Raw genomic sequence first — 18,443 nt, forward strand, 5'->3', positions numbered from 1 at the left:
TGATTTGCAAAAAAGGGGGAAATGCCCACCAACCTTGGTGCTAGAAAGCGGACAGGTCTGGCTTTCATTTGTGCAAAGGCATCTCTCTCTCTCTCTCTCTCTCTCTCTCTCTCTCTCTCTCTCTCTCTCTCTTTCTCTCTTTCTCTCATGGTGACAAGGGTTCCTAGCCACAATGGCTATGCTCTACCTCAGGGGTCCCCAAACGAAGGCCCGGGGGCCGGATGCGGCCCAATCGCCTACTAAATGCAGGTCACGAAGAGTCGGACACGATTGAACGACTGAACAACAACAAAAGAATGTGTCCTTTTATTTAAAGCGCATCTCTGGGTTATTTGTGGGGCCTGCCTGGTGTTTTTACATGAGTAGAATGTGTCCTTTTATTTAAAATGCATCTCTGGGTTATTTGTGGGGCCTGCCTGGTGTTTTTACATGAGCAGAATGTGTCCTTTTATTTAAAGTGCATCTCTGGGTTATTTGTGGGGCCTGCCTGGTGTTTTTACATGAGCAGAATGTGTCCTTTTATTTAAAGCGCATCTCTGGGTTATTTGTGGGGCCTGCCTGGTGTTTTTACATGAGCAGAATGTGTCCTTTTATTTAAAGCGCATCTCTGGGTTATTTGTGGGGCCTGCCTGGTGTTTTTACATGAGCAGAATGTGTCCTTTTATTTAAAGCGCATCTCTGGGTTATTTGTGGGGCCTGCCTGGTGTTTTTACATGAGTAGAATGTGTCCTTTTATTTAAAATGCATCTCTGGGTTATTTGTGGGGCATAGGAATTCGTTCGTTTTTTTTCTTCCAAAAAATAGTCGTTCCCCCCAACAAGGTCTGAGGGACAGTGGGCCAGCCCCCTGTTGAAAAAGTTTGCTGACCCCTGCTCTACCTCCTCTCTTCATTTATTTACTGCATTTATATCCTGCTTTTTCTCCAAGGAGCAAAAGGCTTTGTCCTTGGCTCTCCCTCCTCCTCATTTAATCTCCAGAACAACCCTGTGAGGTCGGTTAGGGTGAGTGGCAGTGACAGGCCAGAGGCCAATCCGTCAATCAATTCGTACGCCGCCTTTCCAAAATAAAAAACCACGCTCTGGGCGGCTTGCGACACACCAAAAACGTATAGCAAAAGGATTCCTAAACAAAACATGAGAAAGTGCACAAATTGAGCAATCTCCACTTAAATCAAACGATCGAAAATATACAAAAAATAAACAGTAACAACGCCGCGCCTCGAAAAACCCAAAACAATACTGCAGTGCAGTGAGCTTCATGGCCAAGTGGCGATTTCATAGAATCACAGAAGGGACCCCCAAGAGTCATCTAGTCCACCCCCGCTGCAATGCAGGAATCTCAGCTAAAGGATCCATGACAGATGGCCATCCAACCTCTGCTTAGAAACCTCCAAGGGAGGAGAGTCCACAGCCTCCTGAAGGAGACCGTTCCACTGTTGAACAGCCCTCGAAAGTCCTTTCCAAAAAACCACAAAACAACCCCCCTGTCCATTCCCAAAGGCCTGTTGAAAGGCCCAGCAATGGAAGGACAACAAAGAAGGAGCCAGTCTGGTTGCTCTAGGGCTAGGTGTCTTTTGGACTACAACTCCCACCATCCCTAGCTAGCAGGTCAAGGATGGTGGGCATTGTAGTCCAAAAACAGCTGGAGACCCAAGTTTGGGAAACGCTGCTTTGGGGAGTTCCGAAGTTGTTTGGGAGCCACCACTGAGAAGGCCCTCTCCTGCATCCCTACCAAGCGTGTGTGTGGTGGTTGAGGGACCGAGAGAAGGCCTCCCTCGAAGATCTCAGAGCCTGGGGGGAGGTTCATATGGGGGAATGGGGTCTTTCAGATAGTTTGGACCTGAGCAATATGGGGCTATCTCGGTAATAACCAGTACTGGAGAAAATCTGGGAGGTGGGCATAGACTAAGTTGTAGCTGCTGGAACAGTCCAAAGCCCATCTGGCCCAGCATTCTGATCTGCCAATGGCCAGCCAGATAGATGCCTGTTGGGAGCCCACAAGCAGGATCCGAGCCATCTCCCTTCCTGTCTTTTCCCCAGCAACTAGTAATTCAGAAGTATTGCTACCTGCGACTGTGGAGTCACAGCACAGCCATCCTGGCTAGTAGCCCAAAAACATCCCTCTCCTCATCCACGAATCTCTGCAGTCCTCTTTTAAAACCATCCAAGCTGGCAGCTGCCCCTGCCTCCTGCGGCAGCGGGTTCCACGGTTTAACATCGCCCTGCGTGAAGAAGGGCTCTATTCTGCCCATCCTGGATCTTCCCAACTATCCCGGTGAATACCTTCAGCCCGCGGCTTGGTTTCATGAAGCGAGCGTTCGGCGTTCCGCTCAGGCAAAACGGACAGTTGGTCTGTCCGGCGGGGGTCCGTCTCCTCTGCCAAATGCGTTGGGTTGGAGGGGGGAAAGGGCAAAGATGCAGAGATGTGAACGGCGGGCGCAGGTGCGAGGGCAGGAGGAAGAGGCCTGCGGGGCATTGGTGCGGAGGGGGGGATCGAGAGCTGAGAGCAGTTGTAGGGTTGGCCGGTTTCCCTGCCTCCACCCGATGCTGAGATGTGGTTTTTTCTGACTTGCAAACACAGGTGCGGAAGGGAGGGTGGCTACAGAGCTCTGTCAGGATGTGTGTGTGTGTGTTGTTGTTGTTGTTGTGAAGAGGAGAGGAGAGGACCAGCCTTCCTTGCCTTCAGCCAGCGCCCTCCTTTGAACACAGGAACATAGAAGGCTGTCTCTATAGGGCCAAAACAAAATAATAAAAAATTCCTTCCAGTAGCACCTTAGAGACCAACTAAGTTTGTTCTTGGTATGAGCTTTCGTGTGCATGCACACTTCTTCAGATACGAAAGCTCATACCAATGACAAACTTGTTGTTGTTCAGTCGTTCAGTCGCGTCCGACTCTTCGTGACCCCATGGACCAGAGCACGCCAGGCACGCCTATCCTCCACTGCCTCCCGCAGTTTGGCCAAACTCATGCCAGTCGCTTCGAGAACACCGTCCAACCATCTCATCCTCTGCCGTCCCCTTCTCCTTGTGCCCTCCATCTTTCCCACCATCAGGGTCTTTTCCAGGGAGTCTTCTCTTCTCATGAGGTAGCCAAAGTACTGGAGCCTCAACTTCAGGATCTGTCCTTCCAGTGAGCGCTCAGGGGTGATTTCTTTAAGGATGGATAGGTTTGATCTTCTTGCAGTCCTTAGTTGGTCTGGAAGGAATTTTTTAATTTTGCTTTGACTATGGCAGACGAACACGGCTACCTACCTGTAACTAGATCTATGGGGCCGGGCTAGCTGAAAGGCCCTATTCCCCCATACAAACCTTCCCTGGGCTCTGAGATCTTCGGGAAGACCCTTTTCTCAGTCCCGCCATCCTCACAGGCATGTGGAGAGGACCTCCTCAGTTGTATCTGCTCCCCAAAAACTTTGGAGCTCCCTAGAGCAGGCTTTCCCAAACTTTAGTCTCCAGCTGTTTTTTTGGACTACAGTTCCCCTCATCCCTGACCAGTGGTCCTGCTAGCTAGGCATGATGGGAGTTGTAGTCCAAAAGCAGCTGGGGACCCAAGTTTGGGACACCTAAAGCAGAGGTCTCCAATCTAAGGCCCGCGGGCCGGATACGGCCCAAGGGACTCGTTTATCCGACCCCCACCACCCGCTCTTACCGGCGCGGCACAGCACAGCGCAGCTGCCCACTTCTGGGTTGGAGGAGCACCGGAAATAGCTTGTGCACATGTGCAAGCGTTATTTCCGGTGAACATCCAGGTCGGAAGAGGCCCGTGCACATGTGCACAAGCTATTTTCGGCGCTCCTCCGACCTGGAAGTGCACCGGAAATAGCGTGTGCACATGCATATGGGTGCGCACTCCCCTACCCTCCGGCCCGCCGCGCGATCGGCGCTCGAGACCCCTGCCCTAGAGCATTGAGATTGGTTCCTTCCTTGTTGCACAACCATTCCTGGTCACAGGCCAGGAAGCTATCAGATCCAAGCCTTTCAAGTGAGGGGTGCAAACTTGTGCATGGCTGGTATTATCCTAGAGATTTTATTAGTGGTTCCTAGAAACACATGAATCATGGGGGGGGGGGTTTCAATCGGTACTCAGTTCCGGCACCTCTCGGGTGGGTGCCATTACCCTTCTAAGAGAACGAGGGAGTTCTGGCACCTCTTTTCTAGAAAAATACCAACTGCAAATCCTGAATCAAGCTGTTGGTCCATCTCAAGGGTCAGCAAACTTTTTCAGCAGGGGGCCGGTCCACTGTCCCTCAGACCTTGTGGGGGGCCGGACTATATTTTGAAGAAAAAAAATGAACGAATTCCTCTGCCCCACAAATAACCCCGAGATGCCTTTTAAATAAAAGCACACATTCTACTCATGTAAAAACACGCTGATTCCCGGACCGTCCGTGGGCTGGATTTAGAAGGCGATTGGGCCGGATCCGGGCCCCGGGCCTTAGTTTGCCTACTCCTGGTCCATCTGATCCACTGCTCTGACTGGCACCGGCTTTGAAAGATCTCGGACGGAGAAAATCTTTTCCTGCTCCTCGTATTTTTTGAACTGGAATCTGAATTGGCATGCAAAAACCAGACACTCTGTGACCATGAGCTATTGGCCCTTCCCTTAATGACAAGATGAACGACCCTCTCGGAATGACGCTTCGAGTAGCACTATCAATTTCACCGTGTCACGTTTAGGATGAGCTCTCGAGCACGCTTTCAGCTCACGAGAACGGCTGGGCCGGGGTTTTGCACAAATGACACGTGGGTCCCAGAAAGTGTGACACCCCCCCCCCCGAGTCCTGTGCCCCACATCACGGAGGGATGGACGGGGGGACCGACCGACCCATGGCAGATGTGCAAAGTTACTTGGCAGTCGTGTGACTGTGGAAAATCAGGAAAACACATTGCTGCACCGAGACACCTTTCCCAGATTCAACCAACCCCAGAGTTGGCTGCACCAACCACTGTGAACGTGCAAAGCCTATACGGTCGAGACAAACCATGTTCCCATCTCGCCCCAGTGACCCCACTATGACTTCTATGTTGTTCTCAAGGGTTTCAGGCAGAGATCACCACCCACGCCTCCCGCTGGACAGAAGTGACCAGAGCTCAGAGGTAGAGGATCTGCCTTGCAAGCAGAAGGTAGGTCTCAGGTTCAATCCCCAAAGTCATCTCCAGTTGAGACTCCTAACCTGAAATCCTAGAGAGCGGCTGCCTGTCTGTGTAGACAATACTGGGGAAGATGGGCCAATGGTCTCAATTGGTCTAAGGCAGCTTCTCCTCCTCCTCCTTCCTATCTTACCGCCTTGTCCCAGCTACTCTGTAGTTTCAAGTCAGGGCTGCCTTCAGATGTCTTCTAAAAGTCAGAGAGTTCTTTATTTCTTTGACATCTGTTGGGAGGGTGTTCCACAGGGCGGGTGCCACCACCAAGAAGGCCCTCTGCCTGGTTCCCTGTAGCTTTGCTTCTCACAGGGAGGGAACCGCCAGAAGACCCTCGGAGATGGGACCCAGGTGTCCGGGCAGAACGATGGGGGTGGAGACGCTCCTTCAGGTCTACTGGGCCTTTGAGGCTGTTTCGGTCTTTCAAGGTCAGCACCAACACTTTGAATTGTGCTCGGAAACGTACTGGGAGTCAATGTAGGTCTTTCAGGACCGGTGTTATGTGGTCTCGGTGGCCGCTCCCAGTCCCCAGTCTAGCTGCCGCATTCTGGATTAGTTGCAGTTTCCGGGTCACCTTCAAAGGTAGCCCCACGTAGAGCGCATTGCAGTAGTCCAAGCGGGAGATAACCAGAGCATGCACCACTCTGTCGAGACAGTCTGCGGGCAGGTAGGGTCTCATCCTGCATACCAGATGGAGCTGGTAAACAGCTGCCCTGGACACAGAATCATGGCTGTCAACTTTTCCAATTTTTTAAGGGAAATTCCCTTATTCCCAATAGGATTCCTCGCAAGAAAAGGGGAAAGTTGACAGCTATGCACAGAATGGACCTGTGCCTCAACGGACAACTGTGAGTCCAAAATGACTCCCAGGCTGCACACCTGGTCCTTCAGAGAGACAGTTGCCCCATTCAGGACCAGGGAGTCCCCCATACCTGCCCACCCCCTGCCCCCACAGAAACAATACTTCTGTCTTGTTGGAATTCAACCGTAAGCCGCCATCCATCCTCCAACCCCCTCCAGACACTCACACGGGACATTTGCCGCCTTCACTGGCTCTGATTTAAATGAGTTTAAATGTTCCTATGGAGATAGAGATGCTCTTGGTAACACATTTGGGACCTTCTGCATGCCAAGCAGGTGTCCTGCCTTTTGGCTACCTCTCCATGGGTCGTAAAGCAGTTACCAAGAAGTTTCCCCAGCAAAAGAGCCAAGGCATGCCCAAAGGAATGATGCACGCTCCACTAAATCTTTCCCTCCAGAATAGTAGCCAGCCAATCTGAACTTGGCCACAGGGAGGCAGGGTGGTGTAGTGGTTAGAGTGTTGGACCAGGACCTGGGAGAGCAGGGTTCCAATCCCCCCTGCAAACACACTCAGCCATGAAACTCACTGGATGTGTGACCTTCGGCCAATAATAATAATAATAATAATAATAATAATAATAATAATTTATTTGTACCCCACCCATCTGGCTGGGTCTCCCCAGCCACACTGGGCGGCCTCCAACAGATATTAAAATACATTAAAATATCACAGGTTAAAAACTTCCCTAAACAGGGCTGCCTTCAGATGTCTTCTAAAAGCCAGGTAGTTGTTTCTTTCCTTGATATCTGGTGGGAGGGCGTTCCACAGGGCGGGCGCCACCACCGAGAAGGCCCTCTGCCTGGTTCCCTGTAACTTGGTTTTTTGCAGTGAGGGAACCGCCAGAAGGCCCTCGGAGATGGGACCCAGGTGTCCGGGCTGAACGATGGGGTTGGAGACGCTCCTTCAGGTATACTGGACCGAGGCTGTTTAGGGCTTTCAAGGTCAGCACCAACACTTTGAATTGTGCTCAGAAACGTACTGGGAGCCAATGCAGATCTCTCAGGACCGGTGTTATGGGGTCCTGGCGGCCGCTCCCAGTCACCAGTCTAGCTGCCACATTCTGGATTAGTTGCAGTTTCCGGGTCACCTTCAAAGGTAGCCCCACGTAGAGCGCATTGCAGTAGTCCAAGCGGGAGATAACCAGACATGCACCACTCTGGTGAGACAGTCCGCGGGCAGGGAGGGTCTCAGCCTGGCCTACCTCAAAGGGTTGTTGAGAAGGTAAAACGGAGAGGGGGGGAAGTGTGTTTGCCACCTCAAGTTCCTTGGAGACAACGTGGGTTATCAATCTAAGTAAACAGACAAACACCTTAGCAACACGGCGGCATTCAAAGCCTGACATCTAGGTATTTTAGGCCATTCCAATAAAATTATTTACTTGGTTAACAGGATTTCGATGCAGCTTAACTGTCACAAAACCTGGGCGGGCTTGCAAAAAAAAAAAAAAAGAGTTTTTGGCAGGCATCAAAAGAAACACTGAAATAAATATAATTAAGAACTCTGGCCAGAAGTTTCAACCAAAAAGATGCGTTTACTCATAAGTAAATACAAATATAGTGTTAATCCTGTTAAGTCTTTTAGAAATTGGTCTCCCTGGTCTCCAGTTGTCTCATTATACACGCATCGTAGAAGCCCTTGCATCAATTTCTAAAAGACTTTCAAGAGATTTTTCAATGTGAAACTATTTTTTCATTTAAGACTGTAATTCTTAATTAACACTATATTTGTATTTACTTATGAGTAAACGCATCTTTTTGGTTGAAACTTCTGGCCAGAGTTCTTAATTATATTTATATCAAAAGAAACACAGCATATGTGTCTGCTCAACGTCAATGGGCAGGGAGTTCCAAAGTGTAGATGGCACCACCGCAGATGAAATACTTGAGTCCCTGCAAGCATGGCACGGACATTACGGGGCACGTCAAGCCAGCTGTAGCCCATCAGCCACATGCTGCCTCGCGGTTATTCCTTTCAGCAACAAAGGGGCATTTTATTGAAATTGTGGGATGGGTCACAGGACGGGTCGGTTCACGCGAAGCCAGGCCATGGCATCGCACAATCGAGCGGAAGTGGAGATGTGAGGGATCAGAGCCGCTGCTCTCCTCCCCTGGCCCTGCTGCTGCTGCTGCTCCTCTGCCAGGGCGGAGAGATGGCTTGGCGCCAACATGCCCTCTGAACCTCCTGGGCTCATGGCTTGTCTCCCATGGTGACCTGAGAGCCACCTTCAAATATCTGTCACATCGAAGATGGAGCAAGCTTGTTTTCTGCTGCTCCGGAGGGCGGGACTCGAACCAACGTATTCGAGTGACGAGGAAGGAGCTTCTGACTAAACTTTCTAACGATAAGAACTGTTCGATGATGGCAGAAGGTGGTGAAGTCTCCTTCACTGTAGGCTTTCTAAACAGGGTTTGGGTGATCCTTTGCCTGGGATTCCTGCACTGCAGGGGGTTAGACTAGATGACTCTTGGGGGTCCCCTTCCAATTCCACAGTTATTATGGAGCAAGAGAAACAGTGAGCCCAGATTCAGACGTAATGCTAAGCCAAACCACGGTAGCAGGAACAGGGACGCGGGTGGCGCTGTGGGTTAAACCACAGAGCCTAGGGCTTGCCGATCAGAAGGTCGGCGGTTCAAATCCCCGCAATGACGGGGTGAGCTCCCGTTGCTCGGTCCCAGCTCCTGCCAACCTAGCAGTTCGAAAGAACGTCAAAAGTGCAAGTAGATAAATAGGTACCGCTCCGGCGGGAAGGTAAACGGCATTTCCGTGCGCTGCTCTGGTTCACCAGAAGCGGCTTAGTCATGCTGGGCCACATGACCCGGAAGCTGTACGCCGGCTCCCTCGGCCAGTAAAGCGAGATGAGCGCCGCAACCCCAGAGTCGGACACGACTGGACCTAATGGCCAGGGGTCCCTTTACCTAGCAGGAACAGGGTAGGTGCACTGCAGGAACTCACACGTTTTCTCGTTTGTGCTAAGCCACGGTTTGGCTTCGCGTTCCATGCAAATTGGATGGATCAAGGAAAAAGCAGGCAGCAAACTTGCAGATGGCCTGGGATACGAACAGGTCAGAGGCTGCACACCTTTGAGCACCAGTTCCTGGAAACATAGAATTGCCGAGGTGGAAGGGACCCACAGGGTCATCGAGTCCAACCCCCTGCAGTGCTGGGATCACAGATAAAACAGGGAGGGCGGCTGCCGCCAAGCCATGCCTCTGAAAGGGTGCTGGAAAAGATGTGACTGTTGCCAGCAAGGCGGTCCTATGTTTTTCTGTGATTAGACACTGCCATTACCCGCTACTGCTCAGTGGAGCTTCCACATTCAGAGGCAGTCTACCAGTTCTGGAGACCGGGGAAGCACACAATAGGATTAGGGGCTGCTGAATGCCTGAACCTGCCTCCAACCAGCTCGAACATCGGTCCACCTAGCCCCGTGTCGTGTTTGGCAGCGCCTCAACCAGGCACCCTCCAGATGTTTCGAACTACAGCTCCCCATAGGTGCTGGTGGGAACTGTAGTCTGAAACATCTGCCAGGCGCCAGGATGCCCCAAGGACTCCTCCCCATCGCTTCGCTGCTACCTGATACCTTTTTTTAACAGGAGATGCCAGGATTTAAACCCGGGAACTTCCACAAGTACAGTGAGCACATAACCACTGAGCAACGCTGCCTCCCTCCCTCCCTCCCAGCTTCCCATTGGACCCTTTTGAAAACAGGGCACCCGGACGGACTTTGCAGCGCTGTTTGCATAAGAGAAGCAGCTGTTTGCAAGGCTCCAGTGGATGGGTTTTTGTGTTTTGTGTTGTTGTTTTTTTCCAACGGCCCAAATCTAGGTGGAGAATCTAGGCTACAGCACATGGCGGCCTTCTCAGGAGGAAAACGAAGGACATATGCCCAGAACAGGCAGGCGAGTCCTGGCAGCACCATCTGCGGCCGCCTGCGGTTAGGCAGGGGGAGCAGAATAGACGCCGCAGGCAAAGAGGCCAGGATGAGGCCTCTCCTGTAGCACGCAGTCCCCAAGTCCCAGTTCTGACACCTGCAAGCCTCCATCGCTGCACTGGATCTCTTCTTTGCTAACCCACAATGGGTTTAATGTATTTTAATATTTGTTGGAGGCCGCCCAGAGTGGCTGGGGGGGGACCCAGCCAGATGGGCGGGGTACAAATAATAAATTATTATTATTATTATTATTAACAGCGAGGCAGTGTAGTGTAGAATCATAGAATCGGAGAGTTGGAAGGGACCCCCGAGGGTCATCCAGTCCAACCCCCTGCAATGCAGTAGTAGCAGTTAAGAGTGTTGACCAGGGTTCAAATCCCTACCTGGCCATGAAGTCCACTGGGCCAGTTCCATGCCTCTCAACCCCGCCTACCTTGCAGGGCATAAAACCGCGTGTGCAAAGGAATAAATACGTAAGGCACAAGTTGTTGTTTTTTTTAAGAACTGACTGCCTCCTCCCTCCTCCTTTTTCCGCCCCTCTCCCTCCTTGCAGGTGGGTTTTCTTGCTCGCTCACCGAACGGAGGACACAAACGGAATGTGACATTTCACACCTGGGGATCAAACACACACTCACGCGCACAAGCCTCGCGGCCGCACAGAGGCTGTCGTGCGGTCATCCAAAGAGGACGCAGCCGTGCACAGCAAAGCTCCCACCGGCATCCGTGAGAGCGCAAGGGAAGCCTGTTGGATCTGGCCCCCAGCCCTTGGAAGCCAGGATGCCTGTGCGAAGCAGGCAAGCAGGAACCCGAGCACAAGAGCGGCACACTCCCCTCCTGTGGTGTCCAAGAACTGGCATTCGGAGAAAGAGCAGAGCCATTTTGGCTATTAGCCCTCGATAGCCTTCGCAGAATCATAGGACTGTAGAGTTGGGACAGACCACAAGGGTCATCCAGTCCAACCCCCTGAAATGTGGGAATCTTTTTGCCCAATGTGGGGCTCAAACCCACCACCCTGAGATTAAGAGTCACGTGCCAATAATCCTCATCTAAAGCTATCCAAGCTCTGGTCAGACCTCACCTGGAATACTGTGTCCAGTTCTGGGCACCCCAGTTCAAGAAGGATACTGACAAGCTGGAACGTGTCCAGAGGAGGGCAACCAAAATGGTCCAAGGCCTGGAAACGATGCCTTATGAGGAACGGCTTAGGGAGCTGGGTATGTTTAGCCTGGAGAAGAGAAGGTTAAGGGGGGATAGGATAGCCATGTTCAAATATATAAAAGGATGTCTTATAGAGGAGGGAGAAAGGCTGTTTTCTCCTGTTACGGAGAAGAGGACACGGGGCAATGGATTCAAACTACAAGAAAGAAGATTCCACCTAACATGAGGAAGAACTTCCTGACAGTGAGAGCTGTTGGACAGTGGGATTTGCTGCCAAGGAGTGTGGTGGAGTCTCCTTCTTTGGAGGTCTTGAAGCGGAGGCTTGACAGCCACCTGTCAGGAATGCTTTGATGGTGTTTCCTGCTTGGCAGAGGGTTGGACTGGATGGCCCTTGGGGTCTCTTCCAACTCTATGATTCTATGATTCTAAGTTGGTGACCGCCACCAGCTCCTGTGGCAGTGAGTTCCACCGTTTAACTATGTGCTATCCATGCTTGTATCCTCTATGACTCTGGCCAATCTCTCTCGAGGGGAATCTAGCCCAATCCAACGGAGATCTCGTTTCCGTAAGGACATAAGGAATAAGGAATAAGGAAGGAATAATTTATTATTGGCCAAGTACATTTTCCAACATACTTGGAATTTGTTTCGGCTACATTGCAATGTAAACATACAGACACTGTTCCTCTCACAATACAAAGAAGCAAAGAAACCCCACCCATATTTTACCTCCCCTTAAGTTATACAACTATGAATGTAACAATTTAATGGCACAAGGGGAAAAAACTATTCTTGTGCCTGGCCGATTTTGTATATGAAGTCCTGTAGCGACGTCCAGATGGAAGTAAATCAAGCAGATGATGACCGGGATGTAAAGGATCTGCTACAATTCTCTCTGCTCTCTTCCTAACTCAGGTAGCATAAATTGTCTCTATTGAAGGCAAGCTAAGATAGATAGATAGATAGATAGATAGATAGATAGATAGATAAAATAAGAGATGCTTGCTGGATCAGACCAGTGGCCCATCTACTCTAGCATCCTGTTCTCACGGTGGGCAACCAAGTGCCCCAACGGCAAACCCTCAAGCAGGAAATGAGAGCTCTCTCTTTATCCAGAAGCATCACTTTCTAGTAGCCAACAACAGCCTCTCCTCCATGAATTTGTCTTTTAAATCCATCCAGGTTGGTGGCCATCGCTGCCCCGCATGGGACCGAGTTCCATAGTTGACCGGTGGCTGTTTAAAATCCTCCAGGGAAGGAGAGTCTACCCCCGTTCTGAGGTTGTCCTTCCCATCATCAAATGGCTCTTCCCGTCAGAAAGTTCTTCCTAAGGTTGAGTCGGAATCTCCTTTCCTGTCGCTTGAATCTGTCGGTTCATAGAATCATAGAATCCTAGAGTTGGAAGAGACCCCAAGGGCCATCCAGTCCAACCCCCTGCCAAGCAGGAAACACCATCAAAGCATTCCTGACAGATGGCTGTCAAGCCTCCGCTTCAAGACCTCCAAAGAAGGAGACTCCACCACACTCCTTGGTAGCAAATTCCACTGTCCAACAGCTCTTACTGTCAGGAAGTTCTTCCTAATGGTTAGGTGGAATCCATTGCCCCGTGTCCGCTTCTCTGGAGCAGCAGAAAGCAACCTTTCTCCCTCCTCTATAGGACATCCTTTGATATATTTGAACATGGCTATCATATCCCCTCTTAACCTTCTCTTCTCCAGGCTAAACATACCCAGCTCCCTAAGCCGTTCCTCATCAGGCATCGTTTCCAGGCCTTGGACCATTTTGGTTGCCCTCCTCTGGACACGTTCCAGCTTGTCAGTATCCTTCTTGAACTGTGGTGCCCAGAACTGGACACAGTATTCCAGGTGAGGTCTGACCAGAGCGGAATACAGAGGTACTATTAACTCCCTTGATCTAGATGCTATACTCCTATTGAGGGTCCTCCGCTCCGGGAACAGGAGAAAACAAGCTTGCTCCATCCTCCATGGACAGCCCTTAAGGTATCTGGAGATGGCTCTCATGTCACCTCTCATCTCCAAGCTAAACAGACAGTGGCATGGAGCAGGACTAAGCTCCTGCACTGGCACAGCCGGAGCACCCAAGGGAGCCTGTTTCTGATTGCGCTGCCAGAGAAGCCCTACCTGCGCGCAGTCGTTGAGTTTTCCTATGCTCAGAGATGTCAGCAAACAAGTGTGGGAGTGACAGTCGACATGCAACCGGGTGCACAAAAATCCCCGCATATATTTGTTGCCAAGGATCATGCCTTGAAGTGTCACTCGGTGTCAAGTGTGCTTCCTTCCGGCTCATCGCTTGCAGGAGCGCGGACCTGTCTGAGCGTCCACTAAGCGCCGGCAGGGACGCTTCTGATGAGATTAGCCAGGTATCGTTTACGCAGTCCCGACTCTCTCCACCGCCCCCCCTCTCTGTGAAAATGCACATTAAGGACGCGAGAAAGGCCTGCTGCTCCAGGCAGGTGGCCCATCTGAACCAGCGTCCCGCTCTCACAGGGGCCAGATGCCCCAAAGAACCTAGGAACCCAGATAGACTGCCTCTGGACCTGGAGGTTCCACAAGAACATAACAAGACCCCAGATGCTGGATCAAGCCAATGGCCCATCTAGTCCCTGCTCTCGCAGGAGCCAACCAGATGCCTCGATGTGTAACCCAGAAGCCGGACCCCTCTGCCCTCCCGTAGTAACCAGCAAATGTTACACAGAAGCATTGCTGCCTTCAGAGCATAGCCATCATGACTAATAGACACCAAAGTTTGTTTTGGAGGTTATAAAAAACAAAGATCATTACGCCCTACATAAAACAAAATAATTGCCTTGGTTTCTTCCGTCTGTCTGTCTGGTCGTTTCAACTGTACCTTGTTTTGAAATTGTTTTGTGGGCCTTTGGATCGCAATAAGGTATTGAAAATAGCCACCAACAGCCCTCTATCGCATTGTAAGCTCTTTGGGGCAGAGACCTGTTTGGGGAGGGTTGTTTCTTGCTTCTGTGAAAACAAGGATGGGGACTCCAGCTCCTATCAGCCCCAGTCAGGAGGGCCTATTGTCACGGGTGATGGGTGTTGTAGTCTGGAGGCATCCGAGGGGGTGGGTGGGCATAGACAGGTTTCCATTCCCTGCTGCAAGAGGACCCTGCAGCATATGCTACATGGCACTCTCCAGGCCTGTCTGGCGCACTTGCTCCCAGGCCCCTCTCTAAATGCACGCGGGTGTGTCATAAAGCGTGCATATTTAATATGCGTGTACTTAAGTGCGCGGGGCTGTTCTTGGCCGGGCGTCAAGTATCTGGAGGTGTCTGTTTCCCCCCCCCCCAGCTGGGCGTGGGAGAGGGGGTTGCGCTGCTTCCTTCTGCAACTCGGCGCGTGCATTGTGTATGTGCATATGCGTGCGTTTGGCAGTGTGAATGGCAGCGGGCGAATGAGCATTCCGTATGTCCAGGAGCTTTACAGAGGAGCGACGAGGCAGGCGGTCAGGCGTTCGAGCGGAGCTCCATTTGATGCGCTCTCAAAAGCCCAGCATCCATCCTTCATCCCCGTTTGCAAAAAGAGAGAGAAATGCATCATACGTCAACCTGCAGGGCAGGAGACAGACCAACTTGTGGAGAGGGAGAGGGAGAGGGAGAGGGAGAGGGAGAGGGAGAGGGAGAGGGAGAGGGAGAGGGAGAGGGAGAGGGAGAGGGAGGGACCCTGAAAAATAATACTGCCTGCAGTCCAGTTGTGAAAGGTCCCTGAGGACACCTGGATCCCAAATTGGGGCGAGAGTAGGGTGAGTTGTGCATCTCCGAGGGAGTGCAAAACCACGTAATAGAGACCCACCATTAATCTAATAATCCACCCTCAGGTGTGAGCGCAATTAACCATCAAAACCTGGCTGCACAGAGGCTGGGAATTCTTTGGCAGGTGTTCCCACGGATCAGGTCCAAAAATAAAAATAAAAAGAAAGAAAAGGCGGGGAGGGGAATGAAGAAGAGTGGGTCCGTTTCCCCTTCCTGGCATTGCTCAGCCCCATCAAGAGGGTCTTTCCTCAGTGGGTGAGGTGGTTCCCAGTTCATGTGTGTGTGTGTGTGTGTGTGTGTCCCATCAGGATGCAGCAGAGGGTGGCTTTGAAATTCAGCACCTTGGACAGCATACGAAGAGAAGCAGGGGGTGCCTGCCAGCTGCCCCCCGCTGGCAGGTGCCAAGGGAAAAGAATGGCCCCTCTGTTGCCTGGCAGAGCTTCCCCACTTCCCGACCAGCTGCCACCCCCAGAGTCTGGCACCAGAAGCAGCGGCACGGCTCTCCGAGACAGAATCGGTTTTGCCAGCCCCAAGTGGCGGCGGGTTGGGCTGGGGGGTGGAGGACGACTGAATCGCGCCAAAGAGACTGAACCGAGCCAAAGAGACAAGTTGGGCATCTCAGCGCCCCCTAGATCCACCAGTGTGGCCCCCTCCAAAAAAAAAAAAAAGCCACACACACACACACGCACACACTCAGAAATCTCCGATCTTTGGCACAAGGGCAAACAACGCAGGTTGCCTGCCCCAGATCCAAGCGCTCTGGTGCTAAAGGGAGAGAGGACGCCAGCTTGGCGCCGACCAGAGTGCCAGGGTCCCTGCCTGGCACAGTAGGGTTCAGAAGCAAAGCAGCAGCAGCGACGCTTCGGAGGCTGGCTCCCGCTTGAGCCCAACGCCCCCATCTGTTCTCCCCAAAAACCTCGCCAGGACTAACAGCCCCCCCTCCCCAAACTGCAAAAAACACCTCCCCATCCCCAGTCATTTGCAGCAGAGGAGGGGGGAAATACAACCCCGTCTAGCCCCTCTTCCGATGCCACGAAGCAAGCCCCTTCACCCACTAACCCGGGCCCCCCCCGCCCCCAATTTTCTGGCAAAGCTGCCACCCCACCCAGCCCCTCCCCCAACAAGCATAACCTCTGGCACCAGACGACAGAAGAGACATTATCATTCCACCCATCTCAAGGAATACCAGTCCCAGGTATAACGACCCACACCCCCCCCCAACCTCCCCAGCATTTTTGGCAAAGCCTCCAGTTGCCAACCTGGGCTTCATCCCACCAACCCTCACCCAGCCCCTCCCCTCCAGCCTTCATCCATCCTTCCATCCATCTATCCACCATGCGCAAATGTCGCCCCGGCGGCCTTCTCCTCCCTCCCTCCCTCCCTCCCCTCGCCTCCCCCTTCTCCTTGGAGGAAAAGGCAGGAGGGGGTTCCCTTACCTTTGGGGGTGCAGCGGGGTGTCACCCGACGGGAGGTGGGCTCATCCTTTCGGCTGGGCAGCGCGGCCGCGTCCAGAGGGGCTGCGCCGCCGCCCGCCCTGCGCCAAAGGGACTCCGCCTTGGGGGGCGCCTTGGAGGGGGAGCCCTAGGGGGCCCCTCCGGGCCGACTCCTCGCAGGCTCCATCGGCGGAATCCACAAACAAAGGCGCGTCTGGCTGCGAAATCCGCAAAGGGAGGGTGGGGTGTGGGGGGACGGAGCGCTGTGGCCCCCGAAGGGCGTCTTAGCTGGGCTCCGCCATGGCTGCGGAGCGGGGCGCAGAGGGGTGCGCGGGGCCCGGTGGCTTCTCCAGGCGATCCAGAGCCACAGAAGGGGCCGAGCCTCCCTCCTTCCTCGGCTCTTCCCAGCCCCGCAGAACCGGGGTTGGGCTGGGGAGAGAGGGGGAGAAGGGGGGGAGGAGGAGGAGGAGGAGAGGGAGGAGCGCGCGGTGGAAACGCCTCCCCGGAGCCGGGCAGGAAAGGCCGGGGCGCAGCGCGGGAGCTGTGCCTTGGAGGGGGAGGTGGGGGACTTCCTCCCCCCCCCCGGAGCACTTGGACGGAGAGGGAAGGAGAGGCGGGGGACGGCCGGGAATCGGGGCCGCGGGGGGTCGGGCTGGGTGTTGGCATGAGGAGGAGGAGGAGGAAGAAGAGTGAGGGGGAGGCTGGAGAAAACGCCGGCCCCCTTTCTGCAGAGGGAGAGGGGGGGGAGAGGGAGGCGGGGACAAGGAGGGTCTTGCATTGAAAATCTTTAGCGTTGCAGCTGCTGCACTGAGTAGGGGGGGGAGGGGGGAGAAGCAGGTGAAGGAGGGAGGAGGGGGCGCAGAAGGAAGGACCCCATACCCAAAAGAACGAGGGGGGCAATGTCAGGAGGTGCCATTAGATTAGAGAGAAAACCGGGTTGGGGGTGGGGTAGAAACATCTTTAGGGGGGTGGATAGGGGGCTCTGGGGCGGGCACAGAAGGGGCAAAGTATTGTTTGGGGGAGCGGTGTGTCGTCCCCTCCCCCCACATACATGTGAATATCTCTGGGAGGAAAATAACAGTGGGTGTTGGTGGCAGGAGTCCAGCAATGGGGGGAGGGGCAAATGTGGGCGAGCTGCCTGTTTGCGGGGTGGGGGCACTTGCGACCCTTTGGTGCCGCCCATCTCGGGGCATCAGAGAAAGGGGAAATCGCACAGCCGGCTTCTCTCTCCCCGAAGGGGGCAGCACATGAGTGGTTGCCAACTGACGAGGCGCAGGGGGCGCTTTGGGGGCTCTTGTGGCAGTCCGGCCTCGATCGGTACTCTTTTTTCACAAAGAAGGGGAAATCTGCCTTCTCAGACAGGCTGCGGGTCTTTCCCCGGCAGGCTGCAATATAAATTAAAGCACAGGCGCAATGGCAGGTATCAAAGTTGGCCACCGTCAGCAGAAAGTGGGGTTCTGATTTCTGTGGCCCCCACTGCCTCCCCCCCCAATAGTGGCGATGGGGGGTGGGGGGGTTTCCCCACGACCCAGCCAGGGCCTTGCTGTGACTGGTATTTGAGAGGGGGGGGCTCTCCAGGGTTCCCTGAATGGTTTCTGGTTAAAAACTACAGGGCTGTTGGTTTGATGGGCTGTCATGTAAATAATTGGTGGCTCATAGAATTGTGGACTTGGAGGAATCACAACGCAGGTTGGTGCAACAGTAAGAAGGGAAGCCCACCGGTGGATGGTGCAGGGAGGGAAGTGGGTACAGTGGTTAGATCGAGAAGGCTAGGAAGCTGCCCTATGCCGAATCATAGGTCCGCAGACGTGTCAGCAGCAGGGTTTCAGAAGAGGAGTCTTCCCCACATCTACCTGGAGATGCTGTCAGGGTTTGAACCTGGGTCCTTCTGCAGCATGCTAAGCCGGTGCTCTGCTGCTGAGCCACAGCCCTTCCCCACTGCTGGTCCACCAACATCTGGAGCCAAAGTTGAAGAACACAAGGCCAGTGTTGGTCCAGATCATGCTTGCTCTGACTTGGGGCTTCCCATTGAACATGCCTGGCTGGCAGCTGTAGTCCAAAACATCTGGGGGTGGCCACACCAGGACAGGAAAGGCTGGTCTTGATGGAGCAAAGTTTTTGCTCTTGGATGGTAG

General features: G+C 53.2%; 1 protein-coding gene across 1 annotated transcript in view; it reads right to left on the bottom strand.

Moving 5' to 3' along the window:
• The window catches only part of LRFN1 (leucine rich repeat and fibronectin type III domain containing 1), a 135,153-nt gene extending 118,417 nt beyond the window's left edge, over nt 1-16,736 (bottom strand). The window contains exon 1 of the mRNA XM_033158596.1: nt 16,312-16,736. The gene's annotated coding sequence lies outside the window, so the exon portion shown is untranslated. The remainder of the gene's footprint in view (nt 1-16,311) is intronic.
• Nucleotides 16,737-18,443: the final 1,707 nt, after the last annotated feature.

This window comes from Lacerta agilis, chromosome 8, assembly GCF_009819535.1.
Source record: "Lacerta agilis isolate rLacAgi1 chromosome 8, rLacAgi1.pri, whole genome shotgun sequence".
Lineage (NCBI taxonomy): Eukaryota > Metazoa > Chordata > Lepidosauria > Squamata > Lacertidae > Lacerta > Lacerta agilis.